The sequence below is a fragment of the Alligator sinensis genome, unplaced genomic scaffold (genome assembly GCF_000455745.1).
Source record: "Alligator sinensis unplaced genomic scaffold, ASM45574v1 scaffold360_1, whole genome shotgun sequence".
NCBI lineage: Eukaryota > Metazoa > Chordata > Crocodylia > Alligatoridae > Alligator > Alligator sinensis.
In genome coordinates this window covers 1378846-1397508 of record NW_005842337.1, presented here as the reverse complement: position 1 = coordinate 1397508, position 18663 = coordinate 1378846, and positions in this window count along the sequence as shown.

The following is an 18663-nucleotide window of genomic DNA, read 5'->3' as shown; positions in this document are numbered from 1 at the left end:
GCAGGAATGAGGGATATGATGTTATTCCTAGCTCTGACCTGACTATTTGGCTGTCAAAAATACTCCAGAGCTTTGCTTGGTTTCAGTTTCTTGTCTATGATTCATGGTTGCCTGCTACAGCTGGGTTAATCAATACACTGCAGTTTATTTTTAGAGCCAGTAACAGGTTGACCTCAAGGAAGGAACAAGTTCCTCTTGGCCCCACACTAGCTCTGAGGATGTGTTTGTAGAACCATGGGTTACACTTCTTCAGCACTACGCCCCAACCCCATGACACTGCCATCCTTGTTTTGCTATTAATAAAGCCCCACATTTTTCAGAAGTGCCACTAATTGTGAGTGCATGTCACAATAGTTGGGACATGCACTCACAGTTAGGGCAACCCAGTAGATACATGCTCCAATGAAAGGAAGCACCTGTGTAATCCCAGCTACTTTTGTGATAGTTGTGATCCCATTCATTTTGGGTGCTCAGTTTTGGACAGCTGGGCTCTGATTATCAGAGGTGCTGTACTAAAATGGCAGGGTCCATCTCTCCCACCCATTCTGCAGCTGGGGCAATTTACCACAGGCCACAACAGATGGAGGAAGGTCGGGGCAACCCAGTAGTGATCTGAATTCAAACATCTGTGTCCTGCCCACTGTCCATCAGTCTTTCCCCATCCTAGGTTCTTCCTTATTTTATGTTTATTTTACCAAACCATTTCCTTCTCCCCCAACACCCACCCACCCACCTCTTTTTCTTTATTTAACTGTGGGACATGTAAGATACTGTATTCTTTCCAAAGTAACCTATTTGCAGTTTCTTCCCTCGACTGCATCAGCTGACATGACACAGCCCCAGAGCGTCATGGCATAAAAGAAGGAAGATTATCACACGCTCTCTCTCCCTCTTTGCAGTGTCTCCTGAGCATCTACAGCTACGAGGTTGGCATGTACCACTTTTCAGTTGCTTTTGTCTTTAACCTTTACTGCTTGCATAGCTGGGACTTGAACAGATCACTGCATCCTTGTGCTAATTACTGTTTAATAATTAGTGCCCATCAAAATCCTGCCTTTCAACTGCCACTCATTTTGTTCTGGGCTTGCCAAGTAACTTCACCTTTCCCTAGCCACAGCCACTGCATTTGAGGGTCAATGAGTGAGCATTTCTTAATTTTGCATCCAGTTTATTTGCCAGCTTGTATTTTAACTCCTTGGTTGGCTTCAGTTTGATTCCTTTTGCTAAGAGATGCAAATAGATTTCAAGGGCATTGTGAAGCAAGGAAGCACAATACTGGTAAATGGAGTCCTGCAGTTTCTGCTGTTATCTGGATGATCATAGTTCAAAGCAGTCCGAAGAGGACGGCATTCAGATTGGCCAGTGTCCTGGCAATAGAGGCTCATTCTAGCTTAACATGTTGTGGTAGGTAGCATAGAGTATCAAAAGCCCAGGAGCTGGAGGGCAGCCTGCTCCCTCTTCCCTGTATTTTAGATGCACTGATAAACAGTTTTTGGCACCTACCTTGCAAGGAGAATGATTATTCCCTCACCTCATAATAGATCATGTTTAGCCTGTGCATAAAAATGAGAAGTGCCAGGATTCAACATTTCATCTGTTCACCCCTGCAATGATGGGGAGTGCCTGTGTAGTTCCCCATATTCCACAGAAACATACTTCATTCAGAGTTGTCCTTGTCACCCAACCTAGGTGCCCCTAAATGATGATGTGTGACTTTCTCTGGAGTCTACCCTGCACTGCTGGACTGCGAAACACACCATGCTTCTGCTGAGACTTAAATGCAGTGGTTCCTGGCTAGAAGGTCTTGCCCCTCCACTCAGGGTCAGACTGATCACCTTTTTCTGTAGTAGAGGGCATGGCCTTCTTCCTTAGACCTCTCAAATGTATTTTAACAACCTTTGCAGCAGCAGGATGTTGGCCATGGTGGTCCCCGTGTATTACCTCTGTGGCAGATTAGGGTGTTATGACTTGTGGTTGTGTCAGGGTTGACTGTGTGGACGCTAGCCAGTGGATTTGTATGGGATGGTATAGATAAGGATGATCCTGCCTCAGGCAGGAGGTTGGACTAGATGACCTCTGGAGGTCTCTTCCAGCCCCACTTCTCTATGATTCTAGGACATGATAGCTGGTCTTATCTTGCAGTATACACAAGCAGCAGGAACAGGCTGAGTGAAAGTTAAATCATTGGCCTGGCTAGATTTTTCCATATATGTGTCAGCCAGCACAGTTGAGGCTGGTGTTTTAACACTATGCTGCACAATGTATGCCGTAGCTACTTATTAATCAATGCAGATGCCACAGGTCAGGATCTGCTGTTGCTGTGGGGTTTGAGGATATTCCCCCATTAGAGCAGTGCCTGGCAGGGGAGTTTGAACGGTGCCTGCCCACACAGGCCTTACTCTAAACAGCACAGTCAGCACCTCACTTTTATTGACACTAAAACTCCATACATTCCTCTGTGGGCAAATTAACAAATGTTTTCCTCTCTCCTTTTCATCCTCCTTCCAATCATTTGTCCCTTCTCTGGAATAACTGCATAGGAACTGGTCACCTGAGGACTTCTTCACAGCTGCACAGAATTCACAAGAACCCTCGCCCACAGCCAAGTCCTTCCCTGGCCAATGACAAACACATAGGAGGAACTGTAAATAACACCGGTGCTATCAGTTAAGTATATCTCTCGAAGCAATAAAAAGCACATTCCACCTGAGGAGCAATGCTTTGAAGCTGTTATGACAGCAACCTGAACCAGTCAGACTTCAGCCTGGATTTCCCTGTTGGCCTGAGAGGTAGCCCTTTCAGTTCAGGACCGAGGCAGCCCTGTATGTTAGCAGTGTATGGGGGAGGCTCATACTAAATTGCTGCCTGTGCTGTACCTGTTCTGTGAATAAAAAGTACTTGGAGATTCACATCTGTCTGTAGAGTCTTTCACCTGCACTTAAAATTATGCAGCTGTTGTACCAAGTAAGAGCTTGCGGCAGGCTTTACCAAGTGGACTCTAAAAGAGCCTGAAAAGAAAGGCCTGGAAGTGTCTGAGAACCAGTGCTGTTTGAGTACTGCTTAATAACAATGTAAAACCAGCAGGTGTTCAATACGAGCCTCAGAATACCTTGCTCCCCTCTTTTTCACCTCCCGGTTTCAACTGTGGGATTTTGTATTTAGTGCTAAACCTATCTTTAGGCCTTGTTTCCCGCTGTTCTGGTTTTGCAGTTGGCTAAGAGTTCAGCCTGAAATGACTAGCGAGCTTCAGATAAAAATCTAACATCTACCACCTATTTTCTTATTGTTAGTATCCTCCTCGGGATCTGAGCCCCTTGATCTTGGCCCATAATAATACAGCGTGCAACATTTTGGGATTTAGGTCACATGGGAACATGCTTAACTTGACACATGGGACATGGAGGGTTTCTCCTGTGCCTTGAATTACCACTGTAAGCATACCCTGACCTCTTGCTTTGCGTCCACCAACACTTGAAAACCAGGCCATGTAACTACCATAGAGTGGCTCGGAGCCCGTGTCCACAGCCCTTTGAGGCTCTTTGTCTCTGATGTGCTTATTGGCACATGTTCATGGCTGCACTTCTGTAGCTATATTGCCTCCTTCTTGGTGCTGGTGGAGTGAGGGCGCCAACTCCATGGCCACCTTCACCAGTTTCAAGAATGGGGGTGCTGCATGGCAAAACCCCTGGTAGGGCTGCCAGTCAGAGCAAAAGATTGGGTGGAGAAAGGGCCAGCACCATGTGAACAGCAGAGCTCTGATCATACAAAATAACGGTGATAAAGCTGTACCTCAAGATACTCTCTGCCCAGTAGTGATACTGTACTGCCTTAAAGCAGGAGGATAGATGGGATGCATGCTGCAGCTGCTGAAGGAAGCAGGAAAGTGTATAGGAGGCCTGTGCCCTGCTATAAATATTGGCAATTGTGAAATCAAGTGCCCTTTATGCCACACAGACATGATGACTCAGCACATACCTCCTTTCCTCAACTCACTAGGACATCCTTTCTCTTCTGGCATTAGATAACATTAGAGAGAGAGAGGAAGTGAATCCCTGGCAATCCCAGCCTGTTCTCCGAGAAAGGCATGGACCCCCCCTCACCTGGGCAACAAACATGTACTTGTCTAATCCTAATCTTTTCTGCAACGTTTGTTCTCACATTAGCATCAACAAACAGGCACTGACCTTGCCTGTTGTTGCTTTAAATGCCCTGTTACACTGCAAGCATGGGAATGAGCTAGTCACATGGAAAGTACTTAGTCTCACATGGACTGTTCATGTGCAAAGAGGAAAAAAAAAACCCACTCTCACAAATACAATAATCTCTGCAGGAATCTCGCTCTCCCCCTCTCTAGTGATGAAATAGAGGCCAGGTTTTTGCTTTAAGGCAGAATCCTATCACAGTTTCAAGTCATTTAAAAACACAGGCCAATCAATACTTCATGCTTCTTTACAGCTGCAGTATTAACATTGTCACATTGGTATAACTGGCACCGAAAAATCCTTCCTTTCACAGGCAACACTCAGATCAGGGCACAGGTTACAAGAATTTAGCTCCGGCAGGAAGACAGGTCCAGAAAATGGGTAGCACTGTTGTTCCCCCCCCAAACCCCACCTTGTCTCTGCAGGGCCAGACTATTGATGGGTTATTGATACCCCTGGGATTCACAAAAATGCAAGGAAAGGATAGGAGTCTTGGACTCTCCTCCTCTGCTGTGTGCACTCAGCACAGACACAAGAGAAAGCAGATTTGATATGTGTGGTTTGTGGCCTCTCCTCCATGTTTCTGCTGGTGGAACAACCAAATAGATGGCAATCGATTCCCACTTCAGCAGGGAATCCTGGGCACTTTGGGAGCTTGGTGAGCAAAGGCTGGCTGCCTTTGCAGCATGTGCTTAATCAGATGTCCCTCATTTACAAAAACCTGTGCTCTTTTATGCATCAAAACTACTGCATTAGCTCGTTGGGCAATTTCTCCAGTGTATGGGAAAAGTCGGGGCACGAGAAAAGCCGATACAGCCTTTCTGCAACAATTCCTCCCCTCCAGAAGAAAACAGAGAATAAGCATCATTGCAGAGGCATCACAAGGCACAGGGCAGCAGTGACACATGGAGGCACGGAGAGGCAGCAATGACTTCTGGCTGTCACTATGCCACCAGTGTGAGTGGGTGGCTGTGGCAGTTTCAGCTCTCCATCCCCCAAGCTAGTGCCCAGGACAGCTTCTCTTGTTGTTCTGCCTTAGTTATGCTACTGGAGTCATGCCTGGGGTTGTCAGTGAGGTGGGAGAGGATGTGGCTCTGCCCTGTACTTGAGCTGTTTCTAGCTCCCCAAAGGGTCCCTACAGCCGCTGCAGCTGAGAGACGAGTTCTGGGTGCTCTAAATTGTGTGGTGAGCTAAACTAGCCTTCAGCAGACCCAGTGGAAAGGAGGTTCAAAGTCACTTCAGCCCTCCACCTCAATCTCTGCGCAAAGCTCAGGGAAGCTGCAAGGCTGAATTGGCCTCCCACCAGTTTCTGGATTTGAAGATTTAACCCTATGCATCACAGAGCAGGAAGCACATGTGGGTGTTTCTGCGGGGTCTCATGCTGCTGCAGAACTGGTGACAGACTAGTTGGGCTATAGGCTGGGGCACAGAGCACCACCCCACGGGCACACACAACTGTCAGCTCTGGGCACCTGTGCTGTCTTCTCTCTCAGAGATCAGGCACGAACATCAGTCATTTCTGTGGAACGTGTTTTGCTGCTGCCTCTGCCTCATTGCTGTTGCCTGTAGGATTCCTGTTAATAATTCCTTTCTCTCTCCCTCTCTCTCTCTTTCACCTTTCCCTTGCCCTGACATTTTCCCATGCTTGTTGCTTTTTGCTGCCTCTGTGTCTGAATTTGGTGTGCAGGGAGGGGTGGGGCGGGGAATAAGGTATAATTTTTGCCAGGTTTCCCTGGACACCTCCTTGGGACACCACTGCCTCCAACTCCCTGAAGGAATGGCTTTCTTGGAAGCGTGTCCTTCCCAAGCCTGTTTGTCATAGATATGTAATGGTGCTGTCCTAACTGATGCTGGCATTTGATAAACCATGCTGCTCTATGCTGCTGTTTAGCACGTAAAGCAATTCAAAGCTTGGGTGCACAAAAAGCTTTGAGCCCTCCCCCCTCCCCCAATCCTGCTAATGCCAATTGCCCATTACTCTTAATTTTTCCTGTAGTGACATAATAAGAAGTTTATATATTAGGGCTTTATCCTGATCATTAGGGCAATTTCACAGTGGGTCTGTGAAAGCCACAGGATGGACAAGAGAGTTATGCTATTATTAGGTAAAACTGTTCTCCTTTAGGTTAAATGATGTTTTGGAGCTGTAGGTCAAGATTTCATCCCACAGTCCATGATCTGCAGCACAGAGCTAAGTAATGCAGTGATCTGAATACATTTCAGCAGTATGAGAGAGAAAAACTTGGCCCAGATTTTTAATGGCCCAGTAGCAGTAGTTCTAATTATAGCTCTCCTCTTTAAACTATGATACCCAGAATCCTTAAAAATACGTTGGATGTATATGTAGGAGTGGAAGATGAGGTGGGTTGTTGGCAACAAGATGCAAAGGCTGCATGTAGGCCAAAACCTGTGTTTATACAACACACAGGAGAGAATACTGAGAATACACAAGGTTCCTGATGTACAAAGTAGCCAACCAAGGCAGAATATTCCCTGCCGGCCTGTGCGAGTGACTGGTATGTTGGCTGTTCTGCCTAGGACATCTGGGACCTGGAGATAGCCCTGCATGTACCGATCTTGAACAAAAACTTCTATTATTTGTATGCAAATTATATAACAATCACAGATACGTTGTGCAAATTGAACTCACGAGATATCACTTCCTGATTCCTAGCTGAGCTGATATAAAATATGGTTGCTTTGACATATTACAACCCATAGACAGAGTGTGCAGCATAAGAATGGTGTGCTATCTACACATAAGACACACACATCTCCCTTCACCAGGGGAATACAATGCACAGATACATGCTGCAATGAAAGGAAGCACCTGTGTGATCCCAGCTACTTTTTACTTGAAATCACATTGATATCACATTTGTTATTTAACCTGATTTCTGACCCCCTTGACCTGATATTTGCTGTGCCAGAATTCCCAGATGATTTTTGGCTAAGGGGAGAGCACATGGTTTTCTTTACCATTACTATTGAAAGTAATAGGAGGCCATATATGGTTTGCACTGATCATAGGCTGCAAAGGGATAGTGTGGTGCCATCCACGTGAACAGTACAGCAACGGCTTGTTTGCTGTTAGCCAATCATGACATTTAGCGTCTCCTTGGTGATTTCCTGGGTTCTGCAGAGTTAGTCTGAGCTAACAAGATGCTGTAGTAGAGCTGGTCAAATTATGTTTTGTAAATAAGTTATCTGATTTAATTTAGTCCTTATTTCTGCTGGCAAAGCACACTGGACCCAGCCCCTCTTCCCACAGAGGAGAGAATTCAGGAGAGTTTGCTGAAGGATGTATCCAAACACATTTCAGCCTGAAAATTGGTTGCCATTTGTCTGCTTCTGACTTTTTGTGGTGCATGGTATTTTGCCAGTCACGTGGCATTTGGGCTGCTCCCTGACTGGGCATTTCAGTATTTTCAACAGGAAAATGCTGTGTAGTCGCAACACATTTTTAAAAGCAGGTTTTTAGCAGATTAAGGATTGGTGCTGAAGTGTCTGAAATGCAGAGATTCTGGTAACTGTTTTCATTCTGATTTATACTGCAACGAGCCTAGACAGGGATCAACACCTCCCAGTACTTGGCACTGTGTAAACAGGTAGCACTAAAGATAATCTCTTCTCCAGAGAGATCATCATGTAGGATTTTGATTATATGCAACAGATGAATCAGCAGGCAAAAGTAGTGGTGTGGGAGGACAAAGGGAAAGGGAAAGACAGGTGCTGTGGTGTACATTAGTATTCACAATCATAGTGGTCTCAGGAGCCCCAGCCAACAATCAGCCTGAACTTTTACGAACAAATTGGTGATTGTCTGACTTTATCAGCAATGAATAATTCAACCTTCCATGATAGAGGCATCAGCTTGCCTGTCTATATTCAAAGCATTGGTGAATCATTCTATTATTTGACAAGTTCCACACATCTCCGTTATAGAAGTAGGAGAGACTTCCCTGAAGCCAGCAGCCCTTCTGTAGCCAGCAGTTCATCTTGGGAACTATCCAGATGCAAATCGCTTTCCTGGGAGCTTCCTCCCTACCCTCCTAACATACCCATGCCTTTTATTCACAAAGCAAGTCACTGTGCGGGCTTCTCAGGATGAACAGTGTTCAGTTCTGGCAAGATGTGGATCGCAGGCTGAGAATCGCTGCCACCAGGACAGAGCCCTTGTTGCTGTATTTTTCTGGTACTTTTACTACTGTGCATTAGCTAAAGGACCTTTTCCCCCAATTCCTTTCCCACTACCTCTAATGGCAAGGGACTCCCCAAATGGCAAGCTCCTTAATTTCCCAATTAATAGTCACACACCTCTTGTGCCCTGTGTTTGGAAAGGGGATTCATGGAAAGAGCAATTAGTTTGCCCCTGCTGCCATTGGAATCCATGGCAAAGTTCCCACCGAAGTGAACTAAGGAAGGATTGGGCCTTAATAACTGTTGTGCACATTGCTAGCTATTCAGTGGGGTTTCTACCTTTAACGGAGTGTTCCCGGGCTCTGGTCTGGTCTGATCATGTTTATATTAAATCAGCATCCCTCCAAACCCCCCACCCCTCCTCCAAGGAATTTACTCACTCATTAGGGTTTTAGCTTGGAACCATTCAACCTTGCTGCTTTGATTTTGTAATAGGCCAAACTCCAAGTCCGAGTAGGATAAACAAGATTGCACGGCTAATGATTTGTGAGCTTGGCCTGGACACAATTTACTGCAGAAATTCCAGCCTGCGAGACTTTGTAACCTGCTAATAAAGCACTTTTGGCAGAAGCTGTGCAAATAGAAAGGACTTCATAGCCCTGGAATCTTGGGTTTATAATACTATCTTCAGTCGCAGCAAAGCAGGTTTTCAGTACAGCTGAAACACCCAGGAAGAACAGTTGTAATTGGGCCAGGTTGCCTCTCTCTTTCATTTTAAATTAGTTAATTATTTAGTTATATTTCATAAGGTAGCCACAGCCACAGGCACCTTATAAATACAGTATGATCATGTCGCTAGCAAGCATTTTATAGCAGTGTTAGTGAGTAATATTGTACTAATCTATGGAGAACCTACAAGTCACATTCACCTGTACCCAGATACAAGTTCAGAGAATGAAGCTTACAGCTCTCTTATTCCATGTTGTGGTGCTAGCCTAGACCTTAGTAAGGGCCTACAGCTGCCCACAGTTGCATGTCTGAGTCAGTGGCCCCTGTCAGCCACTGCAGAGATGCAGAAGTCAGCTGCAGGTTCACATCTGCGAAAGCTGGCTGTCCCTTCTCCCTGCAATGTTCCTTGCAACCTGAATTACTGTAGAACCAGGCAAGAAGCTGGTGAAACCAGTTCTAGGCCTGGACTACAGGCTAGGTGCGCCTCTGGGTGGGAGTGACTTACTCACACCCAGCTGAGCTGGTGAAGCAGGGCCAAAGGGCAATAATGAATCACATGGTATGTAAATCATTTATAACAGATATAACATGCCTTCAGAAGGCTGGGGGTGGCTCTGTCACTCACTGACTTGCCTGTCTATGTGTCTAAGTTCCCCGTCTGTTGAATGTAGATATTGCTATGTGAATCTGCTTGCAAAGAGCTTTGCGTTTGTAATAATAATAATGCTACAGAGATTGCTCACCAACTTCTCAGGGCTTCTCAATGGCATTCCCCCTCCTTCCAACCTTTACTTCCAGCTTAACTCACACGGGAGCCAGGACAACTGGGAAGCAGGCAGCTGACTACAGAAAAAAACAAACCTCTTTGCTTTGTTTATTTGCGCCCCCAAATTACTGAAAATCTGAAGGCTGGGGTAGAATTATGAAATTTATTTTTAGACTCAGCAATTAAGCTTATGGATTTGAAGTGGTTGAAAAAAGTCCCTCCTGTCATTCATACAGTCAGTCCACTCCCAGGTTTTAGTTGTGATGATGAGGAAATGTCTGGTTATTTATGTCTTTGTCAGAATCAGAAACCTCTTCCAAACAGCGCATTAGCTGACACAGGCAGACTGCTGGCTGGACAAACACTGTTCTGTGTATCGCATTCTAGTAAATACCTGCATTTGATTCCAAAGGGCTCCATTGATTAAAACTGGCTCTCACCACAGGCCAAGAGAACAATCGCTACAATAGGACAGTGAGCCATTAAACATTACTACACAAAAGTACTGTTGGTTCTTTCATTTTGTTGTTATTCTTATTGTTTTTGAGATCTGGAAAATTACAGATCAATCATTCCTTAAGCTGCAAATGAAAGTTTAACTAAGCACTGAGTCCAGCTCTGTCCCTAAATTCATTAGGACTCACTGTTGAAAAAGAAATCAATTGGGACTGCCTAGTGCTTGAATTCTGTTTTCTTCTATGGGAATTATTTCTGGTTTGTTTCAGGTGCACTGAAACTGGTAGATGAGATAAAGTGCAGAACCTAAGAGTCCTTGATAGGGCAGTTGCTACAGAAATCCTTTTCCAGTGTTTCCCCAACCTGTGGCATGGCTGGCAGTTTGGGCCACTGGGTTTATCTGCAGTCAGACCACATCCCATGGTTTTGGTATAAACATAAGTCCATAATAGTTGAGACCATATGTTGGTTTGTAAAATTCAGAGCAAAAATAGAGTAGAGATGTCTGAGCAGAACAGCAGTTGGACATCTGAGAAAGAGAGCTGCTGAGAATGCTCATTTTACCTTCATGGTGATGTATGTTACTCTGGGAATCAGATGCATGGCACTAGAACAGGCTGATGATCTGGGCCCTCATCCTGCAATTGGTGGGCAACATGACAACTGGGAACAGATGGAGCACCATGCATGTAACGGGGCTCAGTGCAGTGCAGAGCTCTGCCCATTCCATGTCAGGTGCAGAATCAGGGCCCTGGATTGCAATTCCAGCAGCTGCTTGGAAGTCATGGCAGTAAAAGAGACTGCATGGCCATGTTGTTGTATTTTGATCATAGTAACTAAGAAGTTCAGAGAGCTCAAAGGGGGAATTTCCTTTCCCATGACACTCCTAATAATGTGTAAGGCATGTATATGATGTCCCATACATTCAGGATGACCATATTATGGAATCATTATGAGGAAACCAAGAGGGACCTTGGGGTAGAAAACCATTGGTGGAAGAACTGGCTTTTCCTAGTAGTGTTGGAGTGATGACGAGGATGTTTTCAAGATTTTATTGGACCAACTGCATGTCTGGGAGATCTTTTAGACAAGCTGGCTTCTCCCCCAAATATCCTTGCCTTTCTTTGATTTTCATAGTCAGTCTTGGGCTACAGGATGTATTTTCTGTTGTTCAGCAGCTGCGTGTTACAGTTAGGGACAGAACAAATCCCAAGCCTTGGAAATTAATCCTTCCAATTAACAGCAAAGGAATTATTTTTATTGGAATCATGAGATCTGAATCTATCCTTATGGCTAGGGACAGACATTCAAAAAGCCTGAGCCTGAATTGATACAGTCTTTACAGGTTAGTCTAACCTGGCTAGATTAAACCAGTTTGTAACTGGTTTACAGACATCCCAGAAATGCAGGCACCTGCTTGCAGTGGCTCAGGCTAGAAGCTGGGGGCGGGGGCACTAGAGCAGCCCTCTGTTGCCTTCCACAGAGCTGAGCTGAGGGGGCGTGGCCAGCCTCCCTCCCCCCACCCCCGCTTGATAACAGAGCATTTATCAACTCTGTTATCAGCATTTATCACCCCAAACAAACTGCCTCTCTCATTAGTTCAAGCTCTTCTTAAAGAAGGAATGGATGGACATTACCAGCTAAGCTGTTAATTAGCTCCAAAAAGCCTTAAGCCGATACTGCTGTCTGCCACAGCACGGACTGTAGCTAGCACATGGTCTGCTAGCTAATGCTCTGTGTCTTTGTAAGGCAGAGGAGACAGGGGTCCCTGTTTAGGGTGTGGTGAGGGGAGTTACAGAGCAGGAAGCCAGGCAGACACTGCTGTGCCTGCAAGTCTCTGCTGGAGCTGCAGCCAGGGAGCAGAGGGGAGGGGCCAGCCCTGCTGTGGGGCAGAGAACATACTGGGATGCTGGGGGAGTCTAGTTTAACTTAAACCAGGAAGCAGTCTGGGACAGACATTGCATAAACTGGTTTGACCCAAATCAGTTAAGTCTGATACTACATTCAACCAGGTTTATCTCAAACTGGTTTAAGCCATTTTCAAACTGGTTTATGTGCAATGAACATTTGTTCTGTTACAGGTTTAAACCAGTTTCTGATCACTTAAACTGGTTTAAGTGTAATGTCTGTCCCTAGCCTATTTTTTCATCTCTGGATTAGGTCCAAAAACAGAAGGGGGCCTATTTTCTTGTTCAGCTGTGGCTAAAATCTTGTAACAATAATCATTCCTGTACAAGTTTGACCCAGGCTATAGGAGGCCTCATCAGATCATCTTCTCACACAAGATATCCAGCACCTGGTAAGACAACGTCATTGAACAGCTCTTAAGGTTTTGACATCATTGAAAGAAAATCTGAATCCTAACTCAGCTTGAGTTTCTGACCTGAGCTCCAAAGTCTAGCCTAAAATGAATCTGGTCCTGAACTCTCTCTCTTTGGATGACATGTATACAGGGAGCAATGCAGAGAAACAAAACGACCTCATTAAATGTTAACTTCCGACAAAGAGCATTGTGCACCTGTGATCTCCTATGTATTATTCTGCTTGCAAAGATGAACTCAAAGTCCACTGGGTGGAATTTAAACCTCTGTTGCTTAGCTAACCATAGGAACAAGGCGTTACTATGGAAAATTCCTGATTAAAGCCTGCAAAGAATTTCCTATGCAGGGGCTGTTTATTAATAGGTACCTCAGGCTTGCTTCTGACATTGACAGTTCTGCCCTTTAAACGCATCATTTTGCAAGCAACGTGATAAAATGCTGCACTCTTTTTGCACTAGGGGAGACACTGTCCCATTGCTCCCCGCCAAGCCTCTCTCATCTGTAACAGCTACGGTTTGCTTTGCTGAGCACAGAAACAAAAACTGCAACCATGAAATTATTTTAACAAGACCATAAAACAACAACAACAACAACAATTTGCCTAAGTGACGCTTGGAAAAAATAAACTCCCTTCTCTAAACTAATTAAACTGTACTATGTGTCCTTGTGTAGTTCCTGGTGTTTTTCTGGTTCACTCAGTTTCAATAGATACATAAGGACTGGAGCCAGGGCTCCTGAATGACTTGCTCAGAACAAAAGCAGGTCTCCTGAGTATTCTTGAGCAGCCAGCAAATTGAGGGGAAGTTATTTTGGGTTAATCAATGTACTTCAGTTGCAATCACATTTAGCTTCTAACAGAGCAGGCTGAAAACAAGGCATTACTGTTCTGGGCCCAACTATGGACAGGACTGGAAAGTGGTGCTGGCCAGACTATGCTCTTTTTGTAATGTGTCCTGAATTTAGTTTGGATGTTTTAAGTGTCATCTTCATTTGCATTTTTCCCTTGGTTATTTATTTATTTATTATTGGCATTGGGAGGCTGGGAAATTATTGGCAGTGGCTTGAATTCTCCCCTGCAGTGACTTTCTCGCCGTGTTCTAGGCAGGACGGCCATATGGAACTGGAGTAATTGTGATCAGTGGTCAGTTTTCTGCTGCATAAACAAAGTAAATCTTTGGTTTATGTAGGAGATGTCTTTAAATGCTTTTGTTGCAACTGTTGAGGGGAGGCATCAGCCTGAGCAGCACTTCCTAGAAGGCAGGCTTAATGTTAAGGCAGGAGGAGCTCCGCATGTTGGCTGAGAGTAGCTCTCCTTACTGAGGCACCTAAGTGGAAGCTGGGCTGTCTCCAGCTGAAGATCCTGAGCGGTGAAAAAAAAACTGATGCCAAGCTCCTTTTGCAAATCTGCCCCATTGCATACAAGGTGTAAAGGGAGCCTGCCGTTTCTGTCTTCTGGTCCCATTGCAAGAGGCCTGCTGATATGGTAGAGCCCAGTCTGTTTGCTGCTAAATTGTTGCTTCTGCCATGGTTTCTTAGCTACTTCAGCCATCCATTGCCACCTAGTTATCTGCTATTCTGCCAGTACATGAGATCCCAAACATGAGATACTCTAGTTCAGGCAGGTTGGCTGTGCAGGAAGGACTCTTCCAATGGACACACCTCCATCTCAATGGAAACCTTCCCCCTCCATCCTGCAAACCATGGTTACCATAGTAAAGATTTGGCTTGTGCCATTCTTCCAGTCAACTTCCTGGTGCTGATAGGAAAGGGGCCACTGGTTTTCACCTGTCTTTTAAAAGTGTGATCCTACAAGGTCTCGGACATAGTCTGTCCTCAGTGAACTGCGCAGGCTCAGGGGGGACCTGGTGGCTTCCTATAAGTATATAAGGGATGTACATCGGGATCTGGGGGAACGCCTGTTCACCAGAGCATCCCAAGGGACAACAAGGTCAAACGTCACAAACTCCTTCAAGACCGTTTCAGGCTGGACATAAGGAAAAACTTCTTTACTGTCTGAGCCCCCAAGGCCTGGAACAGACTGCCACCAGAGGTGCAAGCACCTACTCTGGACTCCTTTAAGAGACATTTAGATGTTTATCTTGCTGGGATCCTGTGACCCCAGCTGACTTCTTGCCCCTGGAGCAGGGGGCTGTACTCGATGATCTTCCAGGGTCCTTCCAGCCCTAATGTCTATGAAATCTATGAACTCATGTGGGTGTCTGTAGAGCACATGGTGAATAATCTGTAAATTTGCCTGACTCCTTGCATTTAAAAATTGAATCTGATCAGGCCAGATTACAGGGCCTGTCCTAGATAAGCCACAATCCTTCCCATCACAAGTGCCATGGAGTCAGTTCAGACTGTAGGGGGTTGGTATATGCAAACTAGACTCAGGCACCCTGAGTTCCAGGTTTTGAGGATCAACAAAATTCTGTTCTTGAGTACTGGATTGAATGAGAGCACTTGTTTTTATTAGACCTTTTGGAGTCTGAGCCTCTGTGTAGTGCCTTTATGCGAAGGCCAAGTTGCAGTGCTGAGCTCTTTCGCCTACCTATGTCTTCAGCATCTGCTGCCAAACTTGTGCTTCCCAAGTGGGGCCAGAGCAGTGTTGTCTCTTAACCTATCCTCTACCTGCGATAATCTTCTCTTGTCAGCACAGGAATTTCCCCTGGGGGCACAAACCAGGGCTCTTTAATTTGACGACACAGGTGTGTGGGGAGAGCTATAAAAAATATGAGTTACTGGAAATGAAAGTGATGTTCTGTATTGATAGCAAACTAATTAGGGGAATAGTAAAGCCGTGTGTGTGTGCGTGCATGTGCGCCACAACTCCAGTTCCATGCACCAGTGGACTTTGGAGCTAGATCCAAACTTCACAGTTTTGAACTGTCATTTAGGGGCCAGTGTAAAGTGTACACCATGCTAACTGGGGTGGGAAGGGGGAGTCCTTTATTAAGCATGTCTGTAGTATAAGTAATACAACTGAATGTGGTTAAAATTAAGAATATACTTAAATATTTTACTGGATTAAAGCCAGAGAATTCTGCCCCTTGCAAGATTGAGCCCTAGAACAGTGATTCTCAACAAGGGTGCCATAGCACCCTGGGGTGCCACAGTGATGCTTTCAAGGGTACTGTGGAGTGCCATGCCATGCAATGTTTGCACTGTTAGGGGTGGATATATAATTCATAGGATAAACTCAGAGATTTCAAACAGGAATCTATAGCATTTAAACATTTTGGCCTGTTTCTGATTTTTTTGCAACAGAAGGGCTAATAAAAGATATCACTCTACCACGAGTTCTGATTCCTTTTGTAACAGAAGATGCACTCTGTTATTTTTCTGCAGTAAAAAAACATGTGAAAACTAAGAGGTGGCATTTTCTGAGGGGTGCTCTGAGTCTAACAAGGAGTGCCTCAAGTCTGTTTAGGGGTGCCTTGAGCCTTAAAAGGTTGAGAACCAGTCTGGCTTGAGACTCACAATCAGCTGAGGGTGAATGAAAAAGCACATGCACATGCACATACACGTGTGTACACACATGCACACACATGCCATCCCTCCCCCTATAAATATTGCTTTTGTTGTCTCTAGTACGCTGTGGAAGGATAGGATCTTCTGTGGGTGAGACCTTCTGTTTCAGAGATTTACAATCCATCTGCTCTGGGATTCGATGTGTGCTTTCTCTAGCTCAGTTCCTTCTGTTAAGTTGTGTGTTTAAGCGTTTTTAAAAATGTCTTTATCTGCCTTTGCTTGTGCTGTATTTGTAGAATTCTTGGGTAGAAGCCATGTCTTGGTATCCCATGACTTTCTCAAACATGGCTTTCTCTGCTTGTTGTGGTCTGCACCCCTATGCTCTCTACTGGTTGCTTCAGTTCCTCTAACTTGGGGCTTGGAAGGGAATTAATTTTACCTTTTTCTCTTCCTTTTCTTCTCTCCCCTTAGCTTCTCCTTACACGGTTTCCTCTTGGTATCATATGTCCAGATTTACTGTTTTCTAGAGATGGGCTTCAATCAAAGTTCTAGGCTTGAAAGACTTTGAAAGACTTGATTCATTAAAGTAATGTCAGCCTCTGAACATTCAAAGCCCTTCATGGGGCTGTTAGCTATGCTACTTCTTAAAGCCAATGGGGAACTGACACAGCCCAAATTCTCTATACAGTGATTTGAAAAGGTAAGAGATTAAAATCTAACTTAAATTGACACAGAATAAAATACATTCCTTCTGAGAGCTATGGCACTTTGTTTAACCCCCTCCTTGTCACCTCTTATGAAAAGATGTTGATAGAGAAAAGCACCAGAAGGCAAAGAACTCCTATGTTCTGTCCCAGCATTGCCACTGATTCACTTTGGTAAATCACCCTTTAGTTCTGTCCCAGCATTGCCACTGATTCACTTTTGAAAATCCCCCTTTCCCAGCCTATGCCACAATTTCCTTATTACTAAAAGTGGGTAGTAGTACCAGCCTCACTGGGTTATTATGGGACTTCAATAAACTATGCTATAATGGCCTTTCATAGCCTTAATAAAAAGTGCTGCATGACTTGGAAATGCTCTTATTGTACCCAACTTTTTCATTGGTTTTCTCTAAATCACTGATGCAAGAATGACCCTGAATTTTCTAGACAATTTCAGTTAGGATTCCCTTTCCTTCATGTTATCTTAACACACTTGTTTATGAGTCTTAATACAACGGGTATTTTATTTTATTTTATTCTGGTAAGTAGCTCTAATTAGATTAAGCTGTTTGTATAACCGACGGGTCAGATTTCTCAACTAAATTTGACATTTACAGTCTTATTCTGTCTTCTTTATTGGATTAAATCTGGATCAAGAGGAATCATTTACTGGGGCAACATTATGACAGGCACACAACAAAACTCCTGTGTGCTGTTCTTTGCTTCTCTCATGTGGGAGGCTGAGGCTTCTTTCATGTGTGACAATGAGAGATTTTACAGAGTGATTTGCAAACTTCCTGGCCATTGGTCAACAATAGCTTCTCTTGACTGAAAGTTGTAACCAGCAAAATCTGTTTTTTTGTAGTTGCTTATTCTGAACACCTTACAAATGCTTGTGAACTTTGCCTTATGGTTCTTGCCACAATCTTCCACTTGGTTGGCAGGCTGAGTATGTTCACTGTACTTTCCTCAGAGACTTCTGGTGGTCTCTCCAGTTAGAGGTGATGTATGTTTATTAATGCTAACTCAAATCATGCAAAAATCATGAGTCCTTTTGCAATCATTAGATTTAGAAAAAACAAAAGATGTGATTTTCAGTTAATTGGAAGATTCCTGGACCTGGGACTTCAAAAAACAAAGCAACATAACAATTCCTCCCCCACACCAAATACCACAAGATATATGGCTAAAACACAGGAGCTGTCAAAATGTATTGCACAAAATGTATTGCCCATGATGTCTCCTTGCAGCTGTATGCCACAAAGGAAACTTAGCTACCCAACTCTCAGTGGAGTCCTGCCCCTACATCCCTGTGTGCCTTTGCAAATCTCTTCATAAAGGGGTCATATTGCTTACTGCAGCTCATTGCAGTTCTATTTCAGGTGTCTTGCTTTGCCCTGCCACCCCAGACAGGACTAGAGTGACCACCTTTTCAAAATGCGAAGGTGAGACACATGACCCCTCTCCCCTGGGTGGCATAGGTGAAGCATTGCTGAGTGGAGCCTGTGGGGGGCGGGAGAGGATGCAGGCTGCCCACTGCGGGTCTCAAGGCTCCCCATTCTGCTGCCCTCCCCCTGGTGGTCTCCACAGGCCAGGGGGCAGGACCCGGTGTTGGAGGGTGGAGGGGGTTGGTGCTGCAGCCACTGCTGGGAGCCCTGCATCAGCAGTGCCACAAAAGTGAGGCACCCCTGCCCACCCAGCAGCAGTGGGGGCAGTGGCAGCAGCATGGAGGTGTGCCCCCCACTGCTGCCAGGTGGCCAGGGGGTGCCTTACCATGGTGGCATGGCTGGCATGGGGCTCCCAGCGGTGGCAGCACCACTTAGCCTCCCTGCCCTGCTCCGCCCCCTCACCCCCAGATTTGTGCATAGGCATTC